At 34.3% G+C, this 13384-nt stretch overlaps 1 long non-coding RNA gene across 1 annotated transcript; it reads left to right on the forward strand.

Annotated features, from left to right (window-relative positions):
- Window positions 1-4589: 4589 nt before the first annotated feature.
- LOC145572487 (uncharacterized) lies at window positions 4590-6640 on the forward strand. The gene is made up of 3 exons (XR_014096866.1): window positions 4590-4867; window positions 5919-6084; window positions 6510-6640. It is a non-coding gene; the product is annotated as an uncharacterized LOC145572487 (long non-coding RNA).
- Window positions 6641-13384: the final 6744 nt, after the last annotated feature.

Below are 13384 nucleotides of genomic sequence, written 5' to 3' on the forward strand. Positions count from 1 at the left end.
ACTTATACAAATAGTAACATTGTTATGAGTACTCAAAATAAAGACGAGACCAACATTTCTAAACTAGGTGAAGCAAATCCCGATACTCCCATATGCTCATTCATGACTCCACCTAAAAATAGTCAACACTGCTTACCATTACGATAAACAGGGCAAACCAAAACAAATAGGAAATACGGATTAGCAAAATATGCTAAGTACGATAAGTGCAAGATAATGTAAACTCAATTTATTTGCAAACATGCTTTCAATACCAATACCAATAATTAATCCAATAATTCCAAACTCATTATTCCAAAATCAATTCCAATGATTCAGTAATCAAAATAATTAATAAAACCAATTACTTTAAAAATCCAATTCCTTTTAAATCCAATTCCTCCTTTAAAACCAATTCCTCACCCAAGTGTGCACACCCCCCAAGCTAGTCTCCTTATATTACAAGGCTATTCTTGAGGAAAGACTCGGTCATACAAAGTCCAAAGTCTTATCAAATAAACCAAATCCGCATAGTGGGATTACTAACATGCATATAAAGCTTTAATTATAATTATTCAATAAATCAATAAATCCCTTTTTAATAATTCCAACATAATTCAAAACTCCTTTTTATTAAATTCCACATGCTTTAAAAATCAAACCTTTAAAACATGATTAATGATATAAAATCAACCTTTGATTTATTTATTAAAAACAATCCTTTAATCATACGTTTATTTCATAAACCCTAGTTCAATAAAATTATAATATCAAGATCAATTTATTAAAACACCGATTAAAATCATACTTTATTTCATAAATCATAATTCAAGTCAATTTAATTCAATCACCAATAAAATCATATAAACCATGCTATTCAATCAATCACTTTTGAAGGTATCTAGCCACCTAAACGTACCTTGATTCCGAATATCAATCAACACTTCGCACTTTCAAAGTTCAATCATGAATACACCTTACAAATAACATAACCATAAGGTTATCACAACAGAAACTCAAATCTAATGTGCATGGAATATAAAAGTCTTTTAAAATAATAATTTTACATAAAATTATAGCTTTGAAATAGGTATTTGTATTTTAGAAAACTAATCATGGAGAAGATAAAAGAATAGGATTTAAGAGAATTGAATTTTCGTTGGAAAGAATAGGCAGAACTTGCAGAGGTCATAACTCCTTCAATATAACTTCGAATTGGGTGATTCGTGAGCCTAACCTCAAGGATTTTTTGAGAGGAACAATCTTCTGTGAAACATTAATACCCCAAAAACTGACCAGAAGTGCCCGAAAACTGGCTTCAAAGGTATACGGAATAATATTTGTATAAAAAGAGAAGAAGAAAAGTATGAAAAGGTTTAGGGAAAAGAAGAATAAGAGAGAAGAAGAGAATTGAGTTTTGGTGTGAAGAATATGAGAGGTATGAAGGGGGTATTTATAGGCTCATGAATGAAAGAATTATGGTAGGAGAATACAGAAATAATTATGGTAAAAAGAATTAAGGAAATTACTTGGAGAAGAGAGTTAAAGAATTATGGAAAGTTTAATATTAAGGTGACTAAGAATAATTAATTTAAGGAAGGTGTGTTTCCATGAAACATAATATGGCAAAAGAAATTACTTGAAGAATAATCAAGGAAGATATAAGGTAGGAAAATAAGATGATAAAATATTTAGGAGATAGAGAAATAAAATTAAAGAAAATAAGAGATTTTAAGGAGATAATTAAAAATACAATTTACCAAAAAAATCACCCATTAATCCATCATGGTGGCCGAAAATTTGAGCTTTCCTAAGCTCATATTTTTGGACCTCCTCTTTAGATATTTAGGGAATTAATTTGCTAGTTTTAAGGAATTAAAAATAATTGTGTAAATAATATTTATTGTATAAAATAAATAATTAATTAATAAAATTCCAATTATTCACTAAATAAAATAACTAAGAAAATCAGATATTCTATACATAGAAAATCTGAAAATCATAGTCATTAAATTAGGAAATTTCGAGCATCTTAAATAAATAATAAAATATAATTTTATTTAATTAAAATTTCCGGAATATATATAAATAATCCGGTTTTTAAATAAAATAAATGGATAATAAATCTTATCCAAAATCCAAAATAATAATTGAAATTTAAAATACTTTTGGCTCCAAAATTCAAGTATCATTTTGGCTCCAAAATTTAAATAGTAAAATAAATTACTTAAAATACCCTTTTTAGAAAATATTAATTAATTAATTAGAAAATACGTTTCAAAAATACGGGATATTACACTATTCCTACCTTAGTCAAGGCATCCATTACTACGACTCTATGCTCATGGGATGTGGCTAGTAGTTTCCATACGTTCATCTCGACCTTAGTCTTCTTAAGTTGTTTGACAACATCATTGTCTTCTATGATTGGTATGAGAAGTTGTTGAGTAGTAGGAATGGGTTGCGTTGCGATAGGAGGTTGCATTCTCCCTGATCTTGTGAGGACGTCGATAGGATAATCCTCTTCATCCCAAATGTCGTAAATTGATTAAAGTGAACTTTCTTCCACATCTTTAAGGTAAACATCCTCATCATCACCGTCCCATACCCCATTGATGCTAGCATCTTTTCTTGGTTGGATTTGAACTAACTTTTTACTGTCAATCAATCCTTGGACTAGATCCTTGAATTTGAAACAGTGTTCTATGGTATGCCCTCCTGATTGATGGTATGGACAGTAGAATCTATCGGTCCTTTTCAGTGATTCAAATGGTCTTGGTTCGAGAGGTTTGATCTTCCCACCCTTGAAGAGCATTTGAAACATGTTGGCATAAGAAGTCCCAATGGGCGTGTACACCTTATTGCTCCTTTTTTATGTTTCAACTACTTTGAGAGAAAAGGGTTTTCTCTCAGTAGTCTTTGCAAGCATTATTTTTTCAAGGGCACGCTTACTTTGTACCAATTTTTCATGATCAAGGGCCTCGCGATATAGGTCTATTGCTTCTCTCATTACGTTTATAAGAAGCCAAACCTCCTCTTTAGTGGCAAATTGTTCTCCTGTGGGGAAATTGCTCATGGCATCGAAAAAGGTTTCCTCCTCTTCTTCGGTAGCATGAGTTTCTTCGATTGGTTTAATGAAGGATGATGGATCAATATGGTTTTCCTCATCGGAAATGGCCAAGGAATCTGAAAGTGGAGCATTATTGATACTTGGCTTCTTGCTTGTAGGAGGCAATATAAGTTTATTTCTATCAATTAGATCCTGAACCGCTTCCTTTATCTTCTAGCAGTTTTCAGTAGGATGACCCCTGCCTTGATGGTATTTGCAATGTGCATTGGGATTCCAATTAGCCGTCCTCCTTTCGAATGGTGGATCTCCAAATGGTCCAATAGGAGTTATGAGACCTTTTGCATGAAGACGATCAAATGTCGTGTCATAACTCATGCCAATAGGTGTGAAGTTTCTCCTAAATGGATTCTTTTGTCCTTGATTGTTCATAGCTAGGACCTCATTCAGATTAAAGGTGCTAACGTTGTTTTAGTGGGTAGTTTTGGAAGAAGAAGGATTGTCGTTCTTCTTTCCTTTCCAACCACTGTTGGAATTATTAACAGCTTTTTGTTTTGCAAGGTCATCTTCAATGTTGATTCCTATGTCATAGACGGCCTTGAAAGTACTCAAATTGCTTTGGTATTTGAGATGCTTAGAGTACTTTTCTTGGAGGTTCTTGATGAACATCCTTACAGATTCCTTTTCAGTAGGAACCTCAACCATTTTGGCAGAAGTTTCCCTCCACTTGTTAAAGAAGGAAGTGAATCCTTCATTCTCTTTTTGTTTCAACATCTTAAGTTCCCTATGATCAATTTCAACTTGAATGTTGCATTTGTATCTATCTATGAAACCGTTTGTTATTGAATCCCAAGAAGAGAAATTCTCTTTATCTAGGGAAAAGAACCATTTTTGACAAACGGTTTCTAAAGATAATGAAAACAACGAATGAAAAGCCTTCCTATCAATCACTTTAATGTTCATTATTGTTTCAAAAGCTCTTAAGTGGAAGTAGGGGTTGTCAGCTGGCTTGAATCTTGGGATGTCATTGGCATTGAATTTCTGTGGAAGAAATTCCTTGTCCACCAAGACCCCTTGTGAGCTAATCCCCTGGAACTTATAGTCATTGGAGAGCTTGCTCAAGCTTTCTTCCATTCGCTCCATTTGTTGTTGTTTCGCAGGGTCATTAACTTGAAGAGCAATAGTCTTCATCATCTCAGTTAAACTAGCAAGATTTTGCCTAAGTTCATTGACTTCTTTCTAAGTTGCCATTTTCTTCTTAGCTTTTCTCTTTTGTCTAACACTACTACAAAAATTAGATTAAGAAACGCAAAATACAAAACGGTTAACAGAGATAGGCGTTCTCTGCAACAATATAGAACGTATTTGTAGAAGAGGCGTTCTATGAGTTGATGAATATAGAACGACTCTTATAGTTGACCGTTCTCTATAATTTTTAGCAAAAATAAATAAATTATTAATAAATTATGTTAAACAATATACAACAGTGCACTTGACAACTGTTTTGTGTATATTCATTATTTTATTTTTTTTTAAAAATTGTTTAATTTTATTTTGTAGAGGGATTAGAACTTTGCCCTACAAATTTAATCAAAGGCCACTGAAATTCTTCATCCGCCTATATCAGTTTTACATCTATTATTTTCAGTCTAAATTTCATTTTTTTACTCCAAAAATGAACTACAGTTATCGTCTTCTCAAATTCATCAAGCCTGCTACCTCCGCGTTGAATCGCCAACACTGTTCCTCCGCAGCGCACCCCACCACCATGACTGTACCTTTGCGTGCATCACCGCACCAGGCCACCACTGCAATATCAAGGTATGCCTTTGAATTTTCTTCTCCTTCGACTATACAAATTTGATTAGAAAATTGTAGATCTATTTGAAGTGTTTATTGAATTGAATTATTCAATTGAATTGTAATAATGATAAATCAATCATAGTATTCCTAAAGTTACAGAAGTTTTAGTCGGTTTTTAGGTAGATTATTGTTCTAATTTTAGGAAAAATTTTCAATTGGTTTTTTGGAACGCAAAATTGCAGTAATTTCAATCAAATTACACTTAGATTTTCAAATAATCCAATTTATTTCATAACCATCAAATAGATCTAAGTGAAATTGATCGAACCTAGGTCAAATTTAGAGCCCCTGATTGATACATTTCTCGAATTTTCTGAGGTCAAACAAAAATGGCTATAAATGGACGGCTAGTTTTTGGTTGTCACAATCGAAACGAGTTCGTTCTTATCAATAATGTTGATGAAACGATGATATTGATAGTTTCTTTAACCATTCACGAACTTTGTTTTGGTTATAGAGTAATGGGTTTTGCTAGAATTCGGAATATAAATTTAATTCGACTACATTTGCAGTTAATTGAATTGATTTAAGCTCTTGATTGTAACTTTCGATCGGTAATTTTGTAGGTTAGGTTAATTGATTTATTTTTTCTTGTTGAGAACGAAAGTGATGATATTATTAATCAAAAAGAATCAATTATGTTACATTAATCTCCGCTAAGGTTTGCACGCCTTGCGGGAAGGAATCCAAGAACACTAAACGGAAGCGATCAAGATCAACTTGATTGTTGTGCAATCAAGACCCCCCACCTAGCTGCCAACACCACACGCCCATCACATTTAATTTCACCCTCTGTACAACCATTACAGGAAGCTGCCCGTCCTCTCCTCTTATAAAGTTTTTTTTTCCATCTGATTTTGTTTCCATTTTAGCTCATAGATTATTGAACTTGTACCAAATTTGACTCAAAAATTCTAGGATATATTTAACTTGGTTTTTTCTAGATTTTTGTGGGTATCTAGAACTATGAGTTAATCTTTTCTTCAATGTAATTTTGGTGTGATTACAGGTGACATATATGTGAAAGACTCAATTGAGTGGACATCTCTATGTCAGATTTGTGGAGATGAAATAAAATGTGATGGAAATAGTGAACCATTTGTTGCTTACAATGAATGTGCATTCCTACTGTGTTGAGCTTGCTCCGAGTATGAATGAGGCAAAGTAAATCAAAGGTAGCTAATTTGCCTTTTTAATGGTTGTGTTTCATAATTCATTTTACTAGATATGATTTCTGGTATTTTCTTTGATGTTGGAGACCAATTATTACTCGTTTTTAGTAGTCTGAATTCTCCCTTTTTGACTTTTTATAATATTAGATCTAGCTGCTTTGAGTTAAATGTTTCATTTTTTATTGTTATGTTCATGCGAATTTTAGTATCATGCTTTTTCATTTGGTATGAATGCGTAATTCATTCTCTAATTGATTTATCCCTTGGTTTTTTGCATTTTTCCCATATAGTCTTTTATATAAGCTTTTACTTTTAAATTAAAGAACATATTTAGAATTTTGTAGTAGAACCTTTTTTTTTTTTTTTTTGATGTTGGAATTATTTTTATTCAAATAAATGTTCACTTATATCTTATGTCTGTTTTGTAGATTTACAACTATCAAAGAAAGGGGGAACATCGGGAAAAGAAGAAATAAGAACGATTGATTGTCAATATTTTTGTTTAATTTGTACCTCTTGTCATGTTTTATTTTCACGCTAAATTTATTGTAAATTTTTTTTTTAATTATTGATATATTTAATTATTATTTTAAAATTTCAAATTCAATATTACTGTAATTCGTTATTTAATTTGTTTCCTAATTATTATAGCAAGAAATTAATATACGGTATTTCTGTATAAAATACCGTATATTAGTGTTTTTTTAATTTTTAAAATAAGGATTAGAGAACGGTTATCTGACTTGACCGTTCTCTTTAGTAATGCTATATAGAACGGTCAAGTACACTAACTGTTCTTTATTCCTTCTTTATTTTCTGATTTTAGTTAGGGAATAGAGAACGGTTGGGTGTGATGACTGTTCTATATGTTTGAGTTAATAGAACGCCTCCATGAACCGTTCTATATACTTTATACATCTCTTAGCAGAAGACGGTCCTGAGGCGTTCTATAAAGCCTATTTTAACAGTTCTATAAAGCCTTTTTTGTAGTAGTGTAATCGGTTTATCAAAGAGTAAAACTTAGACGAAAGTGTTGTCCTTGATTAGTTGCCCTTCCTTTCTTGACCAAGAGCTGTAAATTAAACCATATTTGACTTAATGACTTGACTTAAATTGACTTTGACTTTCTTGGCTTTAAAGGCAAAAGCAAAAATAGGGTGCATATTTTTGGGAATCATGTGTGGGGTTTAAGCAACATGGTTATATTGGGAGGATTAATATCCGACTTACCCCCCAAAAAAAATGACAGAAAACACGCGCACACAAGACTCTCTAGACATGGTCAAGGTGAAACACATATACAAAGTGTGTGCTTAAGAAAGTGAGTGAAAGTGGCATGCTTTGACACTTGTGTATGACCATGAGACTATGTTCTTAGACTCAATTTAAGGACTAAATAAAGCTTTAATTATTAATAAACTGATTAATTAGACTCGGCGTGAGGACTCAGGCAAAAAACTGAACCGTCGACGAAGCAAAGGAACTGTCGCAAAATGCCAACGGCCATCGCGGCACGATAATGTTATCGCGTCGCAATGGATACTTTTGTGCCGCGCCACAGGTCCAACCTTTGCATCATTACTGATACGTCGTTCAGGGCGTGTTTCCAGCGTTCTACCTTAAAAGGATAAGCCTAAAGCCGTACTAAGTCAGATTTAGTCAATTATTATACTTTAATTAATCATATTAATTAATTAATTAATTAAGCAAAGTCCTATATATCCATTAAATTAGTTTATTAAAAATTATACACAAGTCAAACAAACGGTTAGTGTAAACACATATATGTTATGCACAAGCAAGAATGCATAACTAGTCAAGTAAGCACAATATGATGCAATGAGTTTGCAACCTAACCATGGCTCTAATTCTCTAAAGTTCAAGAATAAAGGTTAGTCAAAGAGGGTCCATGGTTATAAGTCCACATGCATCGCGCGGAACCCTTACCTTTGGAAGGGTTAGCGCGTATGGATGGGACCCCGCAAGTTAAACTTGCTTCCATGATTTAGTGAATTCACAAACTCGGATGTACCCGTTGTTGCAATGAGCGTTTGATTGGGTAGATGGAGCGTGAATTCCCAGAGGATTATGGCCATATGTAGAACACATATAGGTTTAGAAAAGTGATAAAAACTCAACTGAGCAAACAGTACTAGAATCGGTCAAAGCAAGAACGCAGATTTCTAGCTCGGTATTGGAAGAACTCGGCGCGAGACAACAGGGACCATCGCGAGACGATAGCCCTATCGCGCCGCGATATTGCTATCGCACCGTGACAGAGCCATCGCACTGCGATGGGCACTGTTTTCTCAGCGCCAGTTCCTACATGCCTCAGCAGCCCCCTGTGTTCTTAGAAGTTTCCAGTTTTCGCAGTGTTTTTTCGATTCTAGTTGTGAAAGATATTTTCCAAATTTTCTACGTGTAAAAATCCTATGTTTTTGACGCATTACGGATGGTCTATCCAAGGCGGACCTTTTTATGCAAATGCCAATAATGTCAACCAAAATTACGCACACGAATACTTAGAACTTTTTGAGTCTCATCCACTCATTCTAAATTATTGCCAAAATAAATTTTAGGAATTAAAATAAAAATCCTCCCTAGTGGAGTCGCCAAAAAACTGTAGGGATATTTCAAGCATCCCGCACTTGAGCCCCACTATGATCATGCACTTAAGCATGGTGGCGTCCAAAGGGAAAGAAGCTAGAGCAAAAGAGTCGCCAACAAGTTTTAGGAACTTGTAAACCGTTCACAGGGTGAAGATTACACCCCTTCACGATCCATGAGATCGCTAACTCCATTGTGGTCTGGAACCATGACTGGATATTCGGGGATGAAGGTACAAATCCACCTAAAAGAGATTGAACCTGCCCTAAAAATAGGCCTCTACTTTATTCTTCTTGTATTCATGTGCGCTTTCTGACTAACATACAATCAATATATTAATCCTAAACCTGTTTAATCTATGTTGTTAAATATTAATGCACAAACAAATCTATTATTGGCGATCACTTGAATTAAAACCATATTAGCCTAAATAAAATTATTAATTATCTTATTAAGCGTGATTTCAAGTAAAAATTCCCTTTAAACCTGCAAGAGAGGGCGTGATCAAGCAATAACAATAATAACAAGCAACATAATAATAATAATAATCATCATAATAACAATCTCAATAAAGCATAATATTATTAGCAAGATCCTAGGCATGATACTAACAAGATTAATAACAAATCCTAGCATGTCACTAAACATTAAAAATCAAAGCTTTAACCCTAACATGATACTAACATGATAGAAGAAATAGGAAAAAACCTAAGCATGATACTAGAAACTAAAATAATTACATCCTAACATGATACTAGGAATTAAAATAAGATCTAAGCATGCTTTCTAAAGATAAATAGCAATAAAACAATTTACTTTGTTGCCTCGTATCTCTTTCTATCAAAACAATACACACGTTAGTAACTTCAATAAAAATATTAAATCAAACAATTAATTTAAATTATTGAAATAGGGATTTGGGACCAAACCCTGAATAATTTCAACCTTTCACGTCTAGGACAAAGGCAACTTCGAGCTTGGTTATGTGTATCTAAGACTCTTGAATGCGGTATTGTGTTTGTAAAAAGGCTAGGCTAGAAAGCATTGAGGGAGAAAGAATAAGCTATAGCTTAAGAGAGAGAAGAGAAAGATGATTGTTGGTGATTGTTGATGATTTAAAAAATGGGGAATATCGACCTTATTTATAGAGAAAATAGTCCCGAAACGATCTGAAAAGATTGAATTCGATTCGGAGTAAAACTACTTCCATCGTGGCGTGACAGTGTCCATCGCGGCGCGATGGAGCTGTCATGTGGCAATGGTGCTGAAAAGATAAAAACGTTGTACGGAGTCCTTTTCCTAATATAATTAAGTAATTAGACTCCGTATTTATCATAATTAAAATCAAATTTAATCTTTTAAAACACTTATTTTATTCCAAATAAAATTCTTTATTTTCTGAAAAATTTAATTATTAATTCTAATTCCACTAGAATTTAAAAGAACCTTCTAGACTATTCTAGTAGATTAAAGTTAATCCTAATGATATAAGGAATAATAATTAATGGGCTCTCCACTTGATCATTGGGCCGTATGTAAAATTTATTTCGGGCCCAATTTAGTATTTTGGCCATAACTTCCTCATTATTCATCGGAATTGAGCTTATAATATATCGTTGGAAAGCTCTTTTCAAGCCCCATCCAACTACACCATTATTGGACCCTTATCATGGACCAAATTAAATTGGAATGGACATTTTCCATCAATAGAGTACGAAAAGAAATATTTTCGAAAACATAAAGAAATATTTTTATTAAAACGACCGCATCACAAGACTTTTCACATTTCACCTTGTTCGATAATCAATGACGTGAAAGACATTCATCATTGGGTTTGGTTTTTGGGGAGACACAATCAGGTGTCTACAAAAGGATAATTTTAAAAAATTAAAAACCTTTTCCCACTTCCCTGTTCTCTTCCCTTGCCGAACCACCAAACACACAACCCCTGCTCCACCAGCCACCAATTTGCTTCAACAGCCACAACAACACCAATCAACTCACGCATAGCCGCATCCCTACAATCACCTAACACCGCAACCCTAAATCTTCAGCAACCTCCACATTGCCACCACTCGCCACCACAACACAAACCACTGCTCACGTCAACCACCTGACTAGCCCACAACAACAATATCTTCACAACGACCAACCACACCAATCACTCCTCATCACAAAACCACCATTGTTGCCCAAGTGCCCAATAATAGGCAAAAAACAGAGTGATTAGATTAAGTAAGATCAAACGGTAGTGGTTTGATGATGTCGATTTTTTATGATGATGAACGATGTTGATTCAATGATGAAGATTGATTATGGATAATGGTGTTTTAAGTAGGGGATCAAAGCCCAAGTTGGAGCAGCCAATTCAAATTGAAGAAGAAATAGGGGTGGTTTCAAGTTGGATGGGGTGGTCGAGGTTTCAAGTTTGCTAGGGTGGTGGGTTTATCAAGAAATGAATTTAGAGCAAAAAAATGGGAGTTGGGTTACTGTATCTAGCATGAACAGACCATAGATCCCTAATTTGTGATAAAAAAATGGTGGGTATTGCTTAATTTGTGCTGAATTTTGGGTAGAACCCCTTATTCCCTTATTCCCGACATGCTATGGTGCCCCGTGGTGGGTAGGAGCGGGTCGAGTGCGTATCCCTATGGTCTCCAGGGTATGATACCCTATCATATAGTTTGGCCATGGGAACTCTCCATTTAGAAAGAAGGATGGAGGAATAGGATAACCTAAGCCCATAATTTTAACTGTTGGTCAAATATTGAATGAAGGCGAATTCCTCGCCAAAAACTGGGGGGGGGGGGGGGGGGATCCTAGGCGGGGGATCCCCACATCATGATGGACTAATTGTTGGAAAGTCGCCCGACAAACAAATAGGTGGTCTTTACGGAAATGTTAAACAAAAGTTTTTCCCTTGCATCTTGGTCACTTTTTCTTTTTTGTTATTTCGTAATACTTTATTTTCTATTCGTTTAGGTACTTTTCACTCTTTTGAGGATGTCACAAGTCCTTCTTTCCAATCCGCTAGCAGTCCATGTCTAACAGTCTTCGAAGACCTATCAGGGCCAATTCCCTTTCTTTGAGATTAAGACTCGGGTGAGAGGGAAGGAATTAGGTTGCAGGGGAGCCCCATTCGTGGTCGTCTTTGTAGGAGAAGCCCTTGATAAATTTTCCGATTACCTTACCTGCTGCTCGAGGACAATTCCTTTATAAGGGTCAATCTTCTTCTATGACGATGTAGAAATTTGACCAATAATATATTATAATTATCAATAAGTATAAAGTATAACAATTGAATATTAATAATATATTCATTAAACAATTCTAACCATATTGTATACACAAGACTATATTGTTTCATATATATGATCACTATAACAAGTGTTCCTAATCAAGTGGAACTTTTTATCAATTACGAGTACTAAATTACATGCACATTCCAACAATACCATACACACAAGACTATAATGTTTATGTTATTTTCAATAAGTGTTAAGTAATTAACCTAAATCAATTAGGTTATTTTGAGTATTTGTTAATTTTGGGTCAGTTATTTCGGGTATAGTTTGGGTCGCTTTGGATTTCGGGTCTGTTTGGGTCAATCAATTCGGGTCAAGATCGAGTCAGGTCATTTCGGGTATCTGGTCAATTTTGGGTCAGGTCACCTTGGGTTTTGGGTCACTTCGAGTATCTGGTCAATTTTGGGTTGGGTCACTTCGAGTACCTGGTCAATTTTAGGTTGGGTCACTTCGGGTATCTGGTCGATTTCGGGTCAGGTCAATTTGGGTATCGAGTTAACTTCGGGTCGGGTCAATTCGGGTATCAGGTCAACTACACTTCGGGTCGGGTATTGGTCGGATTTGGTCAGTTTCAGGTCAAATTCAGGTCACGGGTCAAGTCAGGATTTTCGAGTCTAGGTGGGGGTGGGGGTTAGGTGGTGATGTGGTTAAGGTGGTTAAGGTGGATAGCCATGGTAGAGTATGCTAAGGTGGGAGACAAGAGATTAGAAAAATATATATATATAAAACCTAACTGTAGTTGTTAAACAGCTATATGTTAAGGCTCATTTTGAGCAGATGGGAGTCAAAGGTGGAATTGTTTCCAGATTTCAAAAAGGTAAGATTATTTTGAGCAGAAAAATAAAAGGTGGAATTATTAGTTTTCATTTTTTTTTAAAAGATGCAACCTATTGTACCTAACTAGGTGCAATCGGTGTTAATCATACTTTTTATACATTTATTTTCCAAATTATTTATTATATTTTTGTGTTTAAATCTATTATTGGGATGTGTGAATCATGATTTGGGAAGAAAATTATTGGGATTTTTAGTTGAAAATGTGAAGTATAAGTTTATATGGATCTTTAAATTATTTGTAGATTAGAGTTGTCATTGTTATTATTATTTTTATTGGGGTGCTGTTGAAGATATTATTTGTCCATTTATGATGGAAGAAGGAGATGAAGATGAGTTTAAAATTTTTGCTCCTTATGTGCAAAAGAGCAACAAATTCACCAATTCCTTACATTTTTTGTATGCTTATCTTACATAATACTGTAACTCATTGTCTCATATGCCCACTGTAAAAAGGAGGAAAAAAAAACAAATTGCAAACTTTAATTAAGTCTTTAAAAAGAGATGAATTCTCCCTTATAGGTCAATACTAATTCAATGGAGGTATGTACGTAGTA

Source organism: Chenopodium album, chromosome 12 (genome assembly GCF_948465745.1).
Source record: "Chenopodium album chromosome 12, dcCheAlbu1.1, whole genome shotgun sequence".
NCBI classification, from domain to species: Eukaryota; Viridiplantae; Streptophyta; class Magnoliopsida; order Caryophyllales; family Amaranthaceae; genus Chenopodium; species Chenopodium album.